Here is a 17,503-nt window from a genome sequence, read left to right as displayed (position 1 = left end):
CCATTAGAGATCCATTAAACTCCATAGCTATTTTAAATGTCATGACTGTGAACTGCTGTTACCAGACAAGTACAACACTCTTATGGAAGAGATGAACTGTTTAATGATTTATCTGACTCTTTTTGCTGGTTATCTTGTGTGAACTGAGTGAGCTAAAATGGCAGCTCTGACCCTGGTGTGACACAGACCCTGCATGACATCAAGTCTTACCATAAAATGAAAACCAGGCAAATTTATAACAAAAGATTTTATGCTAAGGAACATATCTTGGACATTCAGAATCTAAAGAAATACAAATGTTCACCTATATACAGTCCACCAAAAAATATGTTATGAAACACTGACCAGTAAATATTTTTCATGAGTACTGACTATATTCAATTTTCAGAAATATATCAGAAAGATTAAAATGACATTCCAAAAGAAAGCCCTTCAAGAATAATTATTTAACTTTAATGAGCTGATCAATTCTTTCAAACTTTTAAAAATCAATTGGTGGTAATAGAATTTTGAACAGAGATAAAAACACAACACGCATTCGCAAAAAAAAAGACATAAAGTGAAAGATGCATAAAAAAATAGCAGCATACCAGAGTAATTCATAAAATGAGTGGTGTTGCCAAGTTTGTAGCTAAAGATAATTACACTTAGACTTGTGCATTCAGCTATGAAGTCATTAAAATTGTCTCAATTCCCACCCTGCTGCAGCAGCTATCACCTTAGCCACACTGCCATCCGATGACATTAATCCCTTTGAGGAGCTCGGAACTCTCAGCAGATAGCACGCTTCCCCTGAAAATAGGACACTTGGATGCAAACTATGTTTCTTCTCTCCCATGAGAGGTACTTTAAACCTCAGGTCATAGCACAGACTGAGCTGTAAACTCTAAAACCCTCTTGTTTACCTTCCGACATTGTTTGGAAAGAAATACCTATTCATGGATTCAATATGTGCCAAACAATGGCTTTAATGACTTGGTAAAGAAATTTGTTTGGGAACATGAATGGCTTGACCCTGACCTGAAAGACATTTCTGAATCTTATCCATTAACTCTTACAGCAAAAGGGTCATCACAAGTTTTGTAAATTCAAAATGTAGATGGCAAGACTCACTGTGGAAAGAGCTGATCCTCTAGATAATTATGGTAGATAATTTAGTGATACACTAGTGAATTTGGGTTCTGAGGGTGTCAGATTGTGTCAGTCTTCTGGAGCCTAAGTGAATTAGATAGAAGTCAGATATCAAGCTCCTGGGAGTATGGAAGTAGTTGAAAATGTAGATACAACCACTGAGGATTTCCAAGTCAAAATGGAAGGTGTCTTTTAGACTTTGGAATATTATGACTAGGTGTCAGCTGTCCTTTTCATTTTTACTTTATTGATGCACTAATACAGCTTTTGAAATCATAATTATTCTATTAAAAATACATAATGTAAAGAAATTAACTGGATGCAACATAAAGTATAAATAATGACCAAATACACAGATGTATGTTTTGTCCAAAATCAAATTAAATATGCAGGTTCTGAACAGAAATCTGTTACAGGGAAACAAAAATAACTGAACAATAATGATAAATACTATGTGTGATATTGCAAAAATTGAAAATGTTAAATTAATGCAGCTAATCTCCTAAAGTACGTCACATATGTGCATATATATATGTGTATAAAGTAGATGCAGCTATAATGGATGGATCCACACAGCCTAGTTGTTGCTGTGGTAAACCATTTCATGTAAACTACAAGACCAAACTAAGCCAGAAAATGAAGGGTATAAATAATTTTTCCACAAATAAATCAAGATGTGAAAAAAAGAAGACATGGATGGGGCATCTAGAAATTAATATGAATATAATTACAGTTTCATTTAGGGTAGTACAAAGATTTACTTTTCTTTTCTTTGAGTATGTTCATTTGCAATTACAGAACACAAGCATTTGAAAAAAGTTGCTACAAAAATGTATAAATATTGATTTTAAAAGAAACATTAAATTAGACTTGCTTTATATTTTGATAGTTTTGGTTCAGCTGTCTTGGGAGTAGAAGATGAAAAGAGGATATAATTGTTTCACAATGTAGTTTGATTTCAAAGCATTTAGGGGCAATTTTTTCTTCCTAATTTGACACTAACTTCAATTAATTGTTTTTGTTTGTTTTGTTTTATTTTGTTTCCCCTTCTATCTTTTTATCTCAATGGCCTTTAATTACACGGAAAGTTGTGATCAGGTTTTACAGAAAGATAACAGACAATCACAATGCAATCAACATCAACTCCTGCTTCCTAATGGAATCTTCTCTAACTTTGATGAGGATTCTCTACTGCTTTCAGAATATAATTTTGAAAAGACATTTCTTAACTCCCTATTAGACTTTCATTATGTGAACACTGCATAACAGCAGTGGGATACTGATATCAAAATGATTAAAATTAGCCATTATTTCACACTTTTAGTGTTTGCAGAAAGACACGCAGTGGTGCGATAAAGATACAGACTCTATGATTTCAACAATCATATTATTTTGTCTTCTGGAGAAAAATTAACAACTTAAAACTACATCCTATTAGAAGAATTTTGGGCTGCAGTAATTTAATTATACAATTAATCACTTTCATATAAGTATTGAGAGAAAAAATCTACTGGAGTGGAATTCATATGCTAGGTTAGTATATAACCATGCCCTCCAGGCATTAATTTTGTTTTCTTTTAGCAGTTTTTAATTTCACTTGCAGTGAAGCTATTTGAAAGAACATATGATATACAATGGTGGTCAACTTTTCATAAATGTAGGATCTGGCATGCTTATTACCTTGCCATCTAAGCATATACAAAATTAAGGAAATATTTTTGCCAACATTTTACAGATTTCTTTAAAAACACAGCCTTAGCTAAACAAAGTGGCACTTCTCAAATTTACTTCACTTGTTCTATAATAGTCATGGATAGATGGTTTTGCTGTATATAATGTGTACCACAGAAGGCATGTCTTAAGAAAGAAAAAGTTTGGAACTCTGATCGGACATTGGACGGGGAAGTGTCACAGTGAACTACAAAGGTTAGGATTAGAGCTGCTTCAAAGTATTAAAAATGGCAGTGTAAATTGTCAGTAGGAATTTATCTTGGAAAAGGTGATTAAATCACCCAAAATATTGTTAGAAAGTCAGAAATTAACCTTACAGATCTTTAGCTTATAAATATGATATAAATTCTGACAAACTTTATTGCATCTATCATCTCAGACAAAAATTACTTGATTTTTCTCTAGATATTAGTAGTTTGGATTTTTTTCTGCAAAAATTCTAGATGGTGTACAACTTGATATATTACTAATTTTTAACCACACTGTGAAGAACACTGTAAAAATTTCAACCATTACCTGCGCTTTTTCTGTTTAACTGATTGCATAGCCAGACAGGTCTTCAGGAAAAAAAAAAATCGTCTCATAATTTCTACTGACAATATTTTAAACCATTTTATATATTCTGTGTTTGCAAGGTACCCAGGCCAAGAAGATAGAGTGAAACCTCTTGGAACAATACAAGCAGGTTACACCAGCTTTCTGTTGTACCAGGTAATGACCATTAGATCGTTTGGTTTTTTGGGGTACTTTAGTTACATTTTACAAGCAGTAATTGAGGTGAACTACTTAATGGAGTTTAACTGCACACTATAAATAATTAAGAAATGTTTCCCTTCCAGGGGGTAGAGTTTTAGTGTGGTTTTTATGTCTGCTGCACATGGCCCTGGGCACATTTTAGAACATGTGTTTCATCAACTGATCAAACCAGCACCAAGAAAGTGAAAATTATAATTCTGAAATAGCTGACTTGAGCTCCTTTTTTTTGTTTAGTTTTCTTGGTATTGCGGTCACTTTCAGTAACAGATATTTCTTTTCACTTCTGATTATAAACTGTTCTTCCTTCCAGGATGTTTACAACTTTAACAGGAATCAGAATAACAAAACAGTCAATCCTTTCTGAATGAAGCCTACTGACAGATGAAGCTGGCAACCCTCAGTGCTTAGATGAATGTTTCACCAGCATCCTAAATACAAGCAGATGGCAACTTCCAGGAGAATGTGCACATTCCCCGGGGGAGAGGAGAAACGTTACAGCACTCCACCACTGCACTGAAGCAGATAATTAGGCAATTAGATCTATTAAAAGCTGACAAAAGGAAAAGTATAGATGAACCTTCTCCTTAGGCTTCAATATGGTAGCACTTGTAATAACCTAGACAAATTCACAGTGAACACGATGTATGAATTTTAAGACTGATTTATTGCAAATTACATATGTATAATCCAATGCACACTAAATATATACTAGGTGAATTTTTCATATACCCATAAATGTTTATACATATAATACAGATGTGATTACAAATAATTTTCTTTTTTCACACTATGGTGAATTTGTTAAAATTCTGAAGCAAATGTAGTTTATGCTCTAATTTCCCCCATTGGACTTGATTCCACACAGATCTGTTTCAGGATGCGAAAACGTGAAGACTGGGAAGTATTCTGCTCCTCATGGAAGGTAGTTGTCTTTTCCAGTGCATATGGGAGAGACTAATGTTTGCAGTGTAATGAGTGGAGAGAGAGCTTCTCCATTTCTCAAACAATAATTTTGCTAGGAAATGAACACATCTTCAGCATGGACTCTGTGTGTGTCTGCACACATCCTTCAGCAATAGTCAGATAAACCCAGCTTAAACACTCACATCACAGAAAGAAAGATTGTGGAAGCAAAGATTTAGTAAGAATTATAAGTTTTGGGATGTGGCATAAAGCTACTTAAAAACCTGTGAAAATAAGTAGATTTTAGGAAAGGGGTTCCTTGTCAGTGTAATGTCAGAAAAATTCCACAAATAAGATCTGATCTATGACAGTTATGTCAGCAATTTCCTATTCATATGATTTTGAAAGATAAAAAGATTTTTTATATATAAAAAGATTGGTGGAACTGAAACTAATTTAACTCTCATATTTGTTCGGTTAAATGCTAACACTATAAAAGGTGAAAAATTATCGTGTCAGTCAGACCTGCTTATTTTTGGTGTATGAGTACAAGTAATAGATTTCACAATTTGTTTCTCATGTGTTCCTTCTGGTACAAGGAAAAAGTCAGATTTAAAGGCCCATTCCAGTTTTCTCTTTTATTAGCTGAAAAATGAAGATTCAACTATACATTTTTATGTTTCTTTCCATATATTCACATATACATAGGCAATTTATTAAAATATATTGTTAATTAAATAATAATATACTCTCTATATATTAACTGTATTATTTATTAATAATATGTTATTAATATTATAATTTTTATGCTATGCCATGGCTCAGGAATCAGTCATTCTGACAGGCAATATACAAACACAAGTGAAAACAAATGTGGATTAATGCACACTTCAAAAAATCCATACTACATAGTATTATAAGACACACACAGTTATAGGAACATAAATAATAAATTAATTACAGACAATACAATAGAGTAAATTCACATCAAATAAATTAGAAAGATCCTGATTATAAGGAAAGTGAAGGAACCCAAAGTTAAAAACATCAAGCAGAATATACCTTGTGGTTTCTGATGCAATGTGGCACAGAATGAAGAAATGAAAATACAAGAAAAAAGACAAAGCCTTAGAAGAATAAAACAATAAAAAGACCAAGCAATGCTAGAGGAAGAGATAGCAAACAGTCTCTATGAGACAAAGCCATAAATAGGTAATAACATCAACTTCTTGAGACATTTCAAAACTAAGTTAATTTAAAAAACCTAAGAGGCCTGTATCTTTTATGTTGCTTGAGTACTTGGTTTATTCTACATCAATATTCTCCCTCTTGAGTTGTTCCTTTGCAACAATAGGGAAAAGTTCCTAAAGTTGTTTCTCAGCAAACAGGGAAATCTTTTTTTCTAAATTACCTCACAGTTTTACGTACTTTTTAAAATATGGCATCCTTGAACTATTCCTACCTCATTCTGTACATTAGTGGCAATTTTGCATTCTCCTCCAATAATTTCTGGATAGTTTCCCATTTCTATGACTTCTTTGTGAGGCCGAGAATATAAATGTTCTCTCATCACTGCATTGTAATTCTAATGCCCAACCTTTTGCAGGTTTCAGAGAGATAGTTCACATGCATGAGCATAAGACTGGGTTTTATATATATCTGGTTGTCATTGAGGAAGGAAACTAGGAAGGTGTCATTGTCCTCCTTGTCCCTCTCCCTTCTTCAATGAAAACTGTTCATTGCATTGGCAAATGCCGTTTTAATGCAGGAAATCTAATGTCTCTGTAGTCCCTCAGAGTGCCTTTTGAGAGTTTGATTTCTTTTCAAGCAAGGAGACTAAATCGACTTTCATCAGATCAAGCTAGCATCTTTGAAGTATCCTTATATGACTTTTTATTGGAAAAAACAAAAGCGATAAAAACTCTGAGACTTTACAAATAATTGGGCTTTATACAGATTATCTAAGAAAACAATAAAAAGTAGTTCAGGCCACAAAACCCAATGATTTCTTCCGGTATTTAATTCGATGTACCTATGACTTATTATTTTGCTATTTCTCCCTTCTGCTTAAGCATTACAAATATATTACTAAACAATTGAAAAGGCACAAATGGAGTGAAAAGTCTGTGTAAAAAGCAACTAGCTTATATGTTGCTTTAGTATAACTAACACTATAACACTGTGTTATCTATAACATAGTTCTCTGAACTTGTACCAAGACATAAAAGTTGTTATTATATGGATATAAACGTTATTATTATATGATATAAAAGTTGTCTATTATATGGAGGCCAATGAAATTTTGGATGAAAGGATGTTATATTTGAGATTCTGTAAGAGACATAATGGATTTTAATGCCAAGAAATCAAGATAAAGATATTTTCAAGCAGGTTGAAATAATGTGGTACTCATTGTAAAGTCTAAAGTTGAAATTATAATTATTTATAGAATGTCATGCAGTTTTAAGTTAGAGAGTAACACGAGTAGCTTAAAGTACTGTAAGCAATTAAAGAAAGACTTTTCTATCCGATTTGAATTTAATGTTTTTGAATGAGATTTCATGTTATTTTTGTCAACTGCTACTCAGATTAAAAAGTTGCATAAAATGAATAAATAAATTTATTCAATTCATTTTTCAAATACTACTGCTATGATCATATAGAAGCTGGTTCTGAACAGTTGTTTAATGCTACTAGAATATTTCTGTGTCTATTGTTTTTATTCAGTTCATTGCATGTTGTGATTGGAATGGAGATCATGAAGGTATCTAATTCAGTTTCTGCTTAAGTAATTTTTGACAGATGTTCTTTTTATTCTGTTTTAAACAGTGGTGGTGGAGCTTCCAAAGCCTTGCCAATGTAGTTCAGAACTTTTCTATCCATACCACCAGATGTCTCATCTGTTTAATTTCTTGGCTATGATTATTGTTCATGTTTCACATGCAAATACAGAAAGAAGGAAAACTGGAAAACATAGTTGGTTTGATTTCTTGTTCCTAATAATTTTCAAGGAACATTTATAAGCCAAGTATATCTATATCTAATTCCGCTTTTCTGATTTTATAAAAATAGGGACCACAGAGCTTTATCCAGTCTTCCAAAATCTCAACAAGTATCCCTGAATTCTAAAGAGATATACTTAAAATCTGAGACTTCATTACCCAAAAGCCAAGTGTCTTTTATATGAAATTAACCTATAAAATGAAAATGTGTGAATTAACCTGAGCACTTTTAAAGTTTTCTTGCTTATTCCTGACTAAGATTTTATCTTTTTCATTGTAATTGCCATCTGTTCTGTGTTCATCAAGTTAGTATAATGTGATTTACTTCATTTTTCTGGCATTAGTATAAATTTCAAAGTTTCCATGTTGCTGTTAACATACTTGCAAAATAACTGCTTGTGTAACTTCGTACCTTAGTATATTTAATTTGTCAAATGGCTTTCCTGATTTTGTTCGGGTCAGCTTATGCTTAGTACCTTGTCCTAGACTTCAGTTTTTCTATGTAATCTCTTCTGTGTTTGAGGTTCATTAAGAAATATCCATATATAGAAAATATGTGTTTTTAAAAAAATATGCCCAAGATTTTTGCAGTAGGACTGTTTATATGTGTATTTTCAATCCAATCATTTTAAAAAAGCAATATTGTAAAACTTCTTTAGTACTTTATGACATATTTCTTAGGATGTTTTACAGTCTTTCAGAGTTTCTGAGTTCAACCAGTAAAATTATGTAACATTAAAGTACAAAATATTTACATTTCCATAGTTCTAATAAAATAATGCAATGGAAACAAAAATATTTAAGTCCTTCATACACTACATTTTTTAATTTTAGTGTTCTCCTTAGCCCAAGAATATTCTCAATATTCCAAGTTTTTGAATTATATGTAGGACAATCTGCCCTGCAGGTGTTACGTATAATGATGTATTAAAAGAATTTTGCTGGGATTCAGTTTACAAAGCATTACATCTTTGTCAATAGCTGCTACAGCTTCACCAGTCATCTAGGTTATATTTATCTGTAAATATATGTCTGTAAAGAAATGAAAAAGACAATTTTAATGTTGTGAATTATATGATTGAATATTTTTTTTTCCCTCAGAGCCAGTTCAGCTGATAAGCAATAACCACTCATGCACCCAGAATTGTTAAGGCAAAATCCTACTGTACATGTCATGCTGTCCTACCTCACACAGTACCCTACTAAAAGTATCCCAACACCTATAATGCCAACCCTCCACATGATTCTGACAGTTTGTCAAACAAAGCTGCACCTCCCCACCCTTCTACACTTGCCAGTGAAATCTTGCTATACAGTAATTTATTAATTTTCTTCTCAAATATCTATTGTTCTATATTTTACATTCCATGACCTGTATTTAGCCTCAACACACAAGGCAAAAAATAGTTGTCTATGAAGTCATCAAGGTCCATCATGGCCCAGAAATGGACCTCTTCATCTCCACTATTTTTGGTGAATTTTTTTGTATTTCCTTAGGCTTTTGTTAACACTATTTTGCTATTTACATATAAGAAAAAGTATAATTCTACTCTGTGTTTCCATCATTATTTTATAGGAATGCTGATTATCTGCCTCCTCCTCTCATATGAGCGATTATATCTGTCATCTCCACCATAATTTCTTCTGTATCGTATTTCCTCATCTTAAAGTCCTTTTCATCTTACTTTCATGACAACAGCTTTCTTCTATTTTTCTTAGCTTTCACAAAGCCAAAAGGTTTAAAAATATAATGTCTGAATGCTCTAGTACCTGACTGCATCTCTTATTTTGTGTTTAATATATAGGCATAAACATATAAAGCTTAAAGTATTTTATCACTTCATATATATAATATTATTTTGTAATTTTTATATGTGTGTAAATATATATATATAATTCACACATGCATTCACACATGCATACACACATGCTTCTGGCCTTCCTTGGCTTTTATTTCTTGTTTTTTAAAAATTTAATATCCTATTCATTCATTCTTTCACTTAAAATTTGGATTTCATGAACAAGCCACACTATGCCTCTTTTAGACAGTGAAAAGACTAAGAGTGAATTAGAAATTCACATTGCTTTTCCCATAAACCTGTTTACTGTTAAATACTCCAGATTAAAAACTAATTTATTAATTCAATATTTTAATGCACCTTTGAAATAAAATGTAGGGTGGTTTCAGGAAACGCCCAATAATTCAGAAATAAGCCTCCATACTAAGGCAATGATTCACTTCATGGTAAAAGTAGAATTTTTGTTTGATCCCACTTATGACATTAATATTTGTTCTTGTTCAGAAGTTTTCAGAGGTGCTAATTTAAATGGAAAAGTCAGACATGAGAATTTTTCTTACTTTAAGTATAATTCTTTTATTTTCAAGTTAAAACTGAAGCTGTTAAAGTGATCTTAAATCATGACTTAAGCTGTGCCCTCCAGGATCTTTTGACAAAAGTTTACCAGGTATTCTCTGAAGATCTCACTCTCTAATCTAAAACTCAACATGTTGAAAGCATTTTCACAAATTACTCATAAAAAACCCCCAAGACAAAGGTCTCTCTTTTACAAATATCGATTCACTTTTAACAATATTTTTTAAACAAATATAAGTTACTTTCCTGAAAAATGGGAACTATCTCAATTTTTAGGGCTTTCATTATTTTTACTTTTTTTTCTGCCAATTGGTTTTTATAACTGTTCATTTCCTAGAAAAAAAATTGATTCTCTCAGTTAAGTGTGTGTCCTAATCCCTCATCACAGATGCCTTACCAAACTGCTATAGAAAAGGACAATGTTAAACAGAATGCAAAGCAGATTCTAATAGCTCTTGTGTACTGGCTTCCAAACACGAATGAGGCACATGATAAAAGCTTCATATTGGCATGTTCTACAAATGCTTATTTTTCAGCTTTACAGCAGGTAGCACTTTCATTGATATAGCATGAAAATGCTTCATTTTCCCCCAACTTGTCTCAGTACATTAATCGACTCAATTATCGTTTGCTGGCCTCATTTGCCAGTTCCTGGCATTTAAACTGAGAATTTTTAGCAGTGAATACTGTATTAAACTAGAACTTTTTTACTGTATAACCTAATATTTGGATTTAATGATGTAAGTGAATTATTTATCTAAATATATACATCAATTCCCTTGATCAAAAGATATTATTCACTTAAATCTGAAAATATAACATCAGCCAATGCACATATAATTATGATGACTTAAACATTAAAATTCTATTCTTTACATTCCTAACTTTATACAATAAGCCCTCAAAACTTAGAAAATGAAAAAAGTGCTGTTATTATTTTAACTTTTTCATTTATTTCTTTAATTTGCTTACATATATTTTTTGTAATGTCATTTTAATGAGACTATAAATGTCATGTTCTCTACAAGATGTCTGTCTTTTTGCCTGCAAAAATAGAATTGCTTAGTATGTTAATCTTGATAGTACTTACTTATTATTTGGAAGAACACAGTGTCCCTTTGTTACTGAATCTTAAATTGAGATTTTCTGGTTAGAGCCAGGAAATTATGGTACTATAAACTAAGTTTTATAGTTAGTCGAATATTATTTTGAAACTCTATATTAAACTTGAGTTTGAGACGCATTTAGCACATAATACTGGACAAAGCAGCCACAAAAAACTTTATATTTGTGTCTGGAATTTTATGAATAAGTTTTTGAAAACCTATAAAAGAAGATAGCCAAGATATTTGTTGATATGCTATATTCACATCTTGCTCTGAAGTCTAGAAAACTGTCTACATTTCTAGGAATATGATAAATTAAACATATTAACATAAAATTGTTACAGCTGGAAGAGATCCCCAAGATCATCAAGTCATACCAGTGAAATACCACTGCCACCTTCACCAATAAACAATTTCCCCAAGTGCCACATCTAGAGATATTTTGAACACTTCCAGGGATGGTGATTCTACCATATAACTGAGCATCTTTCTCCAATGCCTGACCACCCTTTTGGTGAAGAAATTTTACCAAATGTCCAGTCTAAATTTCCCCTGAAGGAACTTGACACCATTTCTTCTCATCCTATTGCTTGTTACTTGGGAGAAGAGACTGACACCCACCAAGACTGAGCTTCCTTTCAGGCACTGAAAGAGAGTGAAGGCTGTCCCAACCCTGCTTTACTCCAGGATAAACAACCCCAGCTCTCTCAGGTGATCTTTATGAAATCTGTGCTCCAGTCCCTTCACAAGCGTTCACTGACATTCTCTGGACACTCCAGCCCCCCAGGCACAGGGGGATGATCTCTGCCTTCTTACTGCTGGCCACGCTGAAGGCCAGGATACCACTGGCCTTCTTGGCCACCTGGGCCCACACTGGCTCATGTTGAGCCACTGTTGACCAGCACTCCAAGGTCCTTCTCTGCTGGCAGCTTTCCAGACATTCTTCCCTCAGCCTGTCCAAATGCACAATCCAGCACTTTGCCTTGTTGAACTTTAGAAAATTGCCTTTAGCCATTAGGCTTTGGCCTATAAATCCAGCTTCTCCAGGTTAGAGCCTTTCTACTCTCCAGCTGATTGATTCCCACTCAACTTGGTGTAATTCGCAAACTTACTGGAGATGCATTTAGTCCTCTCATCCAGGAATAGATATATTAAACAGGACTTGTCCCAGTACTAAGCCCTGGGAAACTTGTGACCAGCCACTAAATGCATTTAGCTCCATTCACCACCACTTTCTGGGCCCCATCATCCAGGCAGTTTTTTACAAAATGGACATTGTGCCTGTCCTAGCCATGAGCAGCCACACTCTCCAGAAGAATGCTGTGGGAGACACTGTCAAAGACTTTAATAAAATCTAGGCTGCCAACATCCACAGCCTTTCTGTCACTGATGAAGTGGATCACTTTTTCATAGAAGTAGATCAGGCAGATTGAGCAGGACCTGTCATTTATAAACCTATACTCTCTGGGCCTGATCTCCTGGTTGTCTTGTATGTCTTACATGATGGCACTCAAGATGATCTGCTCCATGATCTTCTCTGGCACCAAGGTCAGTCTGACAGTCCTGTAATTCCCCAGATCCTCCTGCATGACTATCTTGCAGATGCAGTATAATATTTAATAATGTACAGTCAGGTGGGACCTCCTCAGTAATCCAGGGTTGCTGGTAAATGATTGAAAGTGGCCCAGTGCACACTTCCATCAGCTCTCTCAGTACACTGGGGAGAAGGTCAGATGGCCTCATAGGCTTTTGTGTATCTAAGAGGTGTAGCAGATCTCAGATTGTTTCCTCCTTGTTCTATGGCCATTTCATTCTGCTCCTGGTATTTCACCTCATGGGGCTGGGCAACCTAAAGACAACTAGCTGTGCTATTAAACACTGAGGCAAAGAAAGTGCTAGAAGAAGAAAGCTCACACTTTTTCTCATCCTGTGTTATCGTGATTCCACTCCCCCAACCTGCCAAGCTTGGAGATTTTCCTTAGCATTAATTTTTTTTGCTGATTTATTTATAAAAACATTTTGGTTTTCACGGCTTTAGCCATATTAAGTTCTAGGTGGGTTTTCACCCTTCAAATTTTTTCCCTGCATAATCTCATGACACCCTTCTGAGTCCTGACTCAAGACAGTCCTCCTGAGTTGCCTGTCTGTTCTTCCAAAGGTGACAAAATAATGAACACAAAAAATATTTCCAGACACGTGAACTTGGTGTCTTTAAGTTGGGAGAATTGTCCCACTTATAGTAAAGACTAGATACTCACACTTTAACTTTCATATGAATTTGCAAAACCTTCCTTAGATAAACTCCAAGTGAGGCTTATAGGTTACTACTGCTTAGAGATAATTTCCAAAAGGCAGTTTTGACATGATAAAATGTTATTCAGAGAAATAAGATGAGGTAATTTAGACAATGGATGTTCTCAGTGAAAGAGAATAGTCTAAGGTGAATGCAATTTTCTGTTGTAGATACAACATTTAGGGCCTTTGTATTTCTTGTTATATAAGAAGCAGTCCAAAGAATATTTCAGGTTGAAAGATATTTTTGGCTATGAGACAAAATGAATACTTATAGTAACTATAATACTTATAGTTTTTTGGGTTGGGTTTTTGGTTTTGGTTTTGGTTTTGTTTTTTTGGGTTTTTTTAAATCTAAACAGGAATTAGTTTTTTCATTCTTCTGGGTATGATAAGAATAAGATAAAATTCTCTACAGAAAGGCCTCCTAAAAAAGACTCAGTTTTTATGGTCTGGTCCAGCTGCTTGACAGAATGTTCATTATCAGTATCAATATTGTCCTGCTGTTTTTATCTCACTTGTGCCCAAGAGTAAAAAGATGAGAGGCTCATAGCAAAGTTAAGAATATGACAGTACAATGGAAAAGAAAACCATTTCAGAGTAGCCAGTCTCACAGTCAGAAACTAATGTCAGGTACATTGAATTTATAAATATGGATATAGATACATTCTGTTGAGTAATGCAAAATACTTTCCCCCAGCTCTGGGTCTTCAAGCCTTCAGACCATAAAAGGTATTTTTAATGTTAGTCCCTAAGTGCACATATACAGAAAAGGACTTGTTCAGGCCTCAAATAAAATAAAAGCTGATCATTCCCTCTGCTCACTAGGTCCATGCCCTGAAATTACCTAAATATGCTATTGTTCCCCGCTTCTAGCAATCTGGTCTTCTTCAGCAAATACATATCTCAGTCTGAGTTTCAAAAAATGTAATAAACAGCTAAACAGAGAAAAATGGCATATTCTCAGGCGCCCAATTTTTTGAGATTGATTAGAAGAAATATACAGCATGCCAGAAGATTCAAAACATTTCAGCAATTAATTCCATTCTGTATTTGCTTGTAAATGCAACTTATTGTAGAGGACGAAAAAGAGACACTTTTTATGATGTCCCAGTGACCTAGTGTTTAGACCTTCTCTTCAAAAATTAGGATAGAAAATTTAGTGCTCTTCCTGGCTTCAGATATGTCCAGATTTTGAAGCAGTGTTACAAGGACAAGTGCTTGATTCTGCACCTGGAATAGGACAACCCTAGTTCTGTGTATAGACTGGGGAACCAGAGGCTGAAGAGCAGTGCTGCAGAAGGGCACCTGGGGGTCCTCATCGATGGCACATTTAACAGGAGGCAGCAGTGTCCTGGCAGCCAAGAGGGCCAGTCTTGTCCTGGGGGATATCAGGCACAGCATCACCATCTGGGCAAGGGAGGGGATTGTCCTGCTCTGCTCTGCACTGGGGCAGCCTCACCTCCAGTGCTGGGGGCAGTTTGGGTGCCACAATGTATGAAAGACATGAATCTATTACAGAGTATCCAAAACTGAACAGTGGAGATGGTGAAGGGTCTGGAGAGGAAGGTGTGTGAGGAGCAGCTGAGGTCACTTAGTCTGTTCAGCCTGGAGGAAACTGAGGGAAGACTTTATTGAGGTCTTCAACACACTCATGGGGGGTACTGACCTCTTCACTCTTGAGAACTGTGATTGGACTCAAGTAAATGCCATGAGGCTGAATCAGAGGAGGTTTATGCCAGATATCAGGAAAATGTTTTTCACCCAAAGAGTTCTTGAGTACTGGCTCAGGCTCCCCAAGGAAGTAGTCATAGCACCAAGCCTATCTGAGTTCAATAAGCATTTTGACAATGCTCTTGAGCACATTATGTGATTTTTGGGTTTTCTGGCACTGGGCTAGGAGTTTGACTTGATGATCCTGGTAGGTCCCTTCCAACTCAGCATATTCTATGATTCTGTGGTTCCATGCTTGTTGTATTTCTAACTTTAAAGCCTTTTAATTCAAAATCAACAGCAACCAGGGCATTGGAAGCTGTTAATATTTGTCTTCTCTGAACATTTGAATACCCTGACTCCTCCTACATTAGAGAGTCGTATTTTTGCTTGCTAATATTTCAGCCCATGAATGCTTTCTGGTTTGTTTTTTGGGTTTTTCTGGGGATTTTTTTTTTGTTGTTATTTTGGTTTTTGTTTTTCTTCTGTAATAGCACAGCTTTTTAAAGGCATGGAAGAAGAATTAAGTAGTGACAAACAAAAACAGGCAAATATTTAAAGTCTCTTTGAATATCTAACTTTTTATTCGTCTTAGTCTCAAGTTCTCATGGAATTTCCTCCCATTCCTGAGATTTAATTTTACTGTTTCCGTCCTACTTTCTTGCATACAGCTGTTTTTCTATGCCTAGTCATTAATGTTGACTGAGGAATGCTTGCTACTTTCCCCTACTAGAGATATTTATTTTTATTGTTAGAATTTGATCCACCATCACATAATGAGAGGACATCCTACACTTTATTTATTTACAATGTGGCAATTTCAGCCCATACTAAAGTTAAGTTTTTCATATCTGCCTTTATACTTAGACCTGCTTCTCTATTCACATTACAGTGGTTCATGCTTTAGTGTTTGTCCAGCACCAGAAGGTCAATTCTATACACCCAACAGCTTCAAAAGTGGAAACAACCATTTATCATAGGATTTTATTTCAGATCTCTGTTTTAAATCCATCAGAATAGTTAGTGACAAAGCTAATAAACTTTGGCTTGACTATTAATTTCTATTTTCTTTCCTTTCTAATTACCTTTATCCCTGAGAAGGTCTACCAGGATTAGCCTCATTGTTGAAACCACTGAGACAGTATCTCATTTTTAAATGCTGCTTTAGGTCTCCCAGGACATTGACATGAACATGGGCTTTTTGGTAGACTGCAAGATATTCCTAAATTATGTATAAGTACTTCAGCAGGACTTAGATGGAACTAAATGGTGAAATTCCTAAAAAGGTAGTGAACTGTAGGTAAAATTTCACAAGTTTCCAACTTAAGCATCTGAAAATATTTAAAAATATGAATTGAGGAAATAAGGGATTCTTGAAAGCATAGCTTTTAAATTTTAATTTAATCACTTTAATATTTTTTTCATATATTAAACTGAAAAATTAATCCCTGCAAAATTTACTAATGCTAATTTTGGACCAGAAGTCACAGACGTCTCAGGATATGGAACAAACCTGTTCAGGGCCACTTCCACCTGACAGGTTGGAATCTTTATTCATACCTCATTGGACAATATTTGTTGCATCAGAACTGTGACCAGCAGGTTGAGGAGGTGATTTTTCACCTCTGCACTACTCTTGTGAAACCTCACCTAGAGTAATGCATCCTGTTCTGGAGCCACCAACATAAGAAACACATGGACCTGTTCGAACAGGTCCCGACAAAAACAACAAAGATGATCAGAGGGCCATAGCACCTCTTCTATGAAGATGAATTTAGAATTCAGCCTGAAGAAGAGAAAGTTTGAGGGAGAACTTATCATTGCATAAAGCCCTCCAAGAGACCTGGAGAAGGACTTTTTGTGGGGGCCTGTAGTGACAGGACAAGGTTTAATGGCTGTGAACTGCAAGAGGGTTGGTGTAAGTCAGATATTAGGAAGCAATTCTTTACTGTGAGAGTGGTGAGACACCAGAACAAGTAGCCTAGGAAGGTTGTGGATATCCCAACCCTAGCAGTGTGCAAGGCCAGGCTAAACAAGGCTCTGAGCAACCTGATCTAGTGGATGGCATCCCCACCCATGGCAGAGGGACAGGGACTAGAGGATCTTTATTGTCCCTTCCAACACTTAACATTCTATAATTCTATGATTCATAAGCTTCACGCAGGCCCACTTGTCAGGGTTGTCCAGGTCCCTCTGGAAGTCTTCCCTTCACTTCAACATGTTGACAGCACCATAGTGTCTCCAGATTTGCATGGTGTCTCTTAGATTTGCTAAGGGTGCATTCAAGTCCACTGCTCATGTTGCTGACAAAGGTGGGAAGCAGTCTTAGATTTGCTAAGGGTGCATTCAAGTCAGTGGGAAGCACACCCAGTCCTAAAGCCAACCCTTGAGAAACATCAACCATCACTGGTTTCTACTTGGACATTGTGTTGTCAGTCGCAGCTATAAACCAAAGAAGCATGTAGAATGCAATATCATGTAAAATGTTATTTAT

The sequence above is a fragment of the Passer montanus genome, unplaced genomic scaffold (genome assembly GCF_014805655.1).
Source record: "Passer montanus isolate IOZ18808 unplaced genomic scaffold, ASM1480565v1 scaffold33, whole genome shotgun sequence".
Lineage (NCBI taxonomy): Eukaryota > Metazoa > Chordata > Aves > Passeriformes > Passeridae > Passer > Passer montanus.
Note: the sequence above shows the minus strand (reverse complement) of the source record.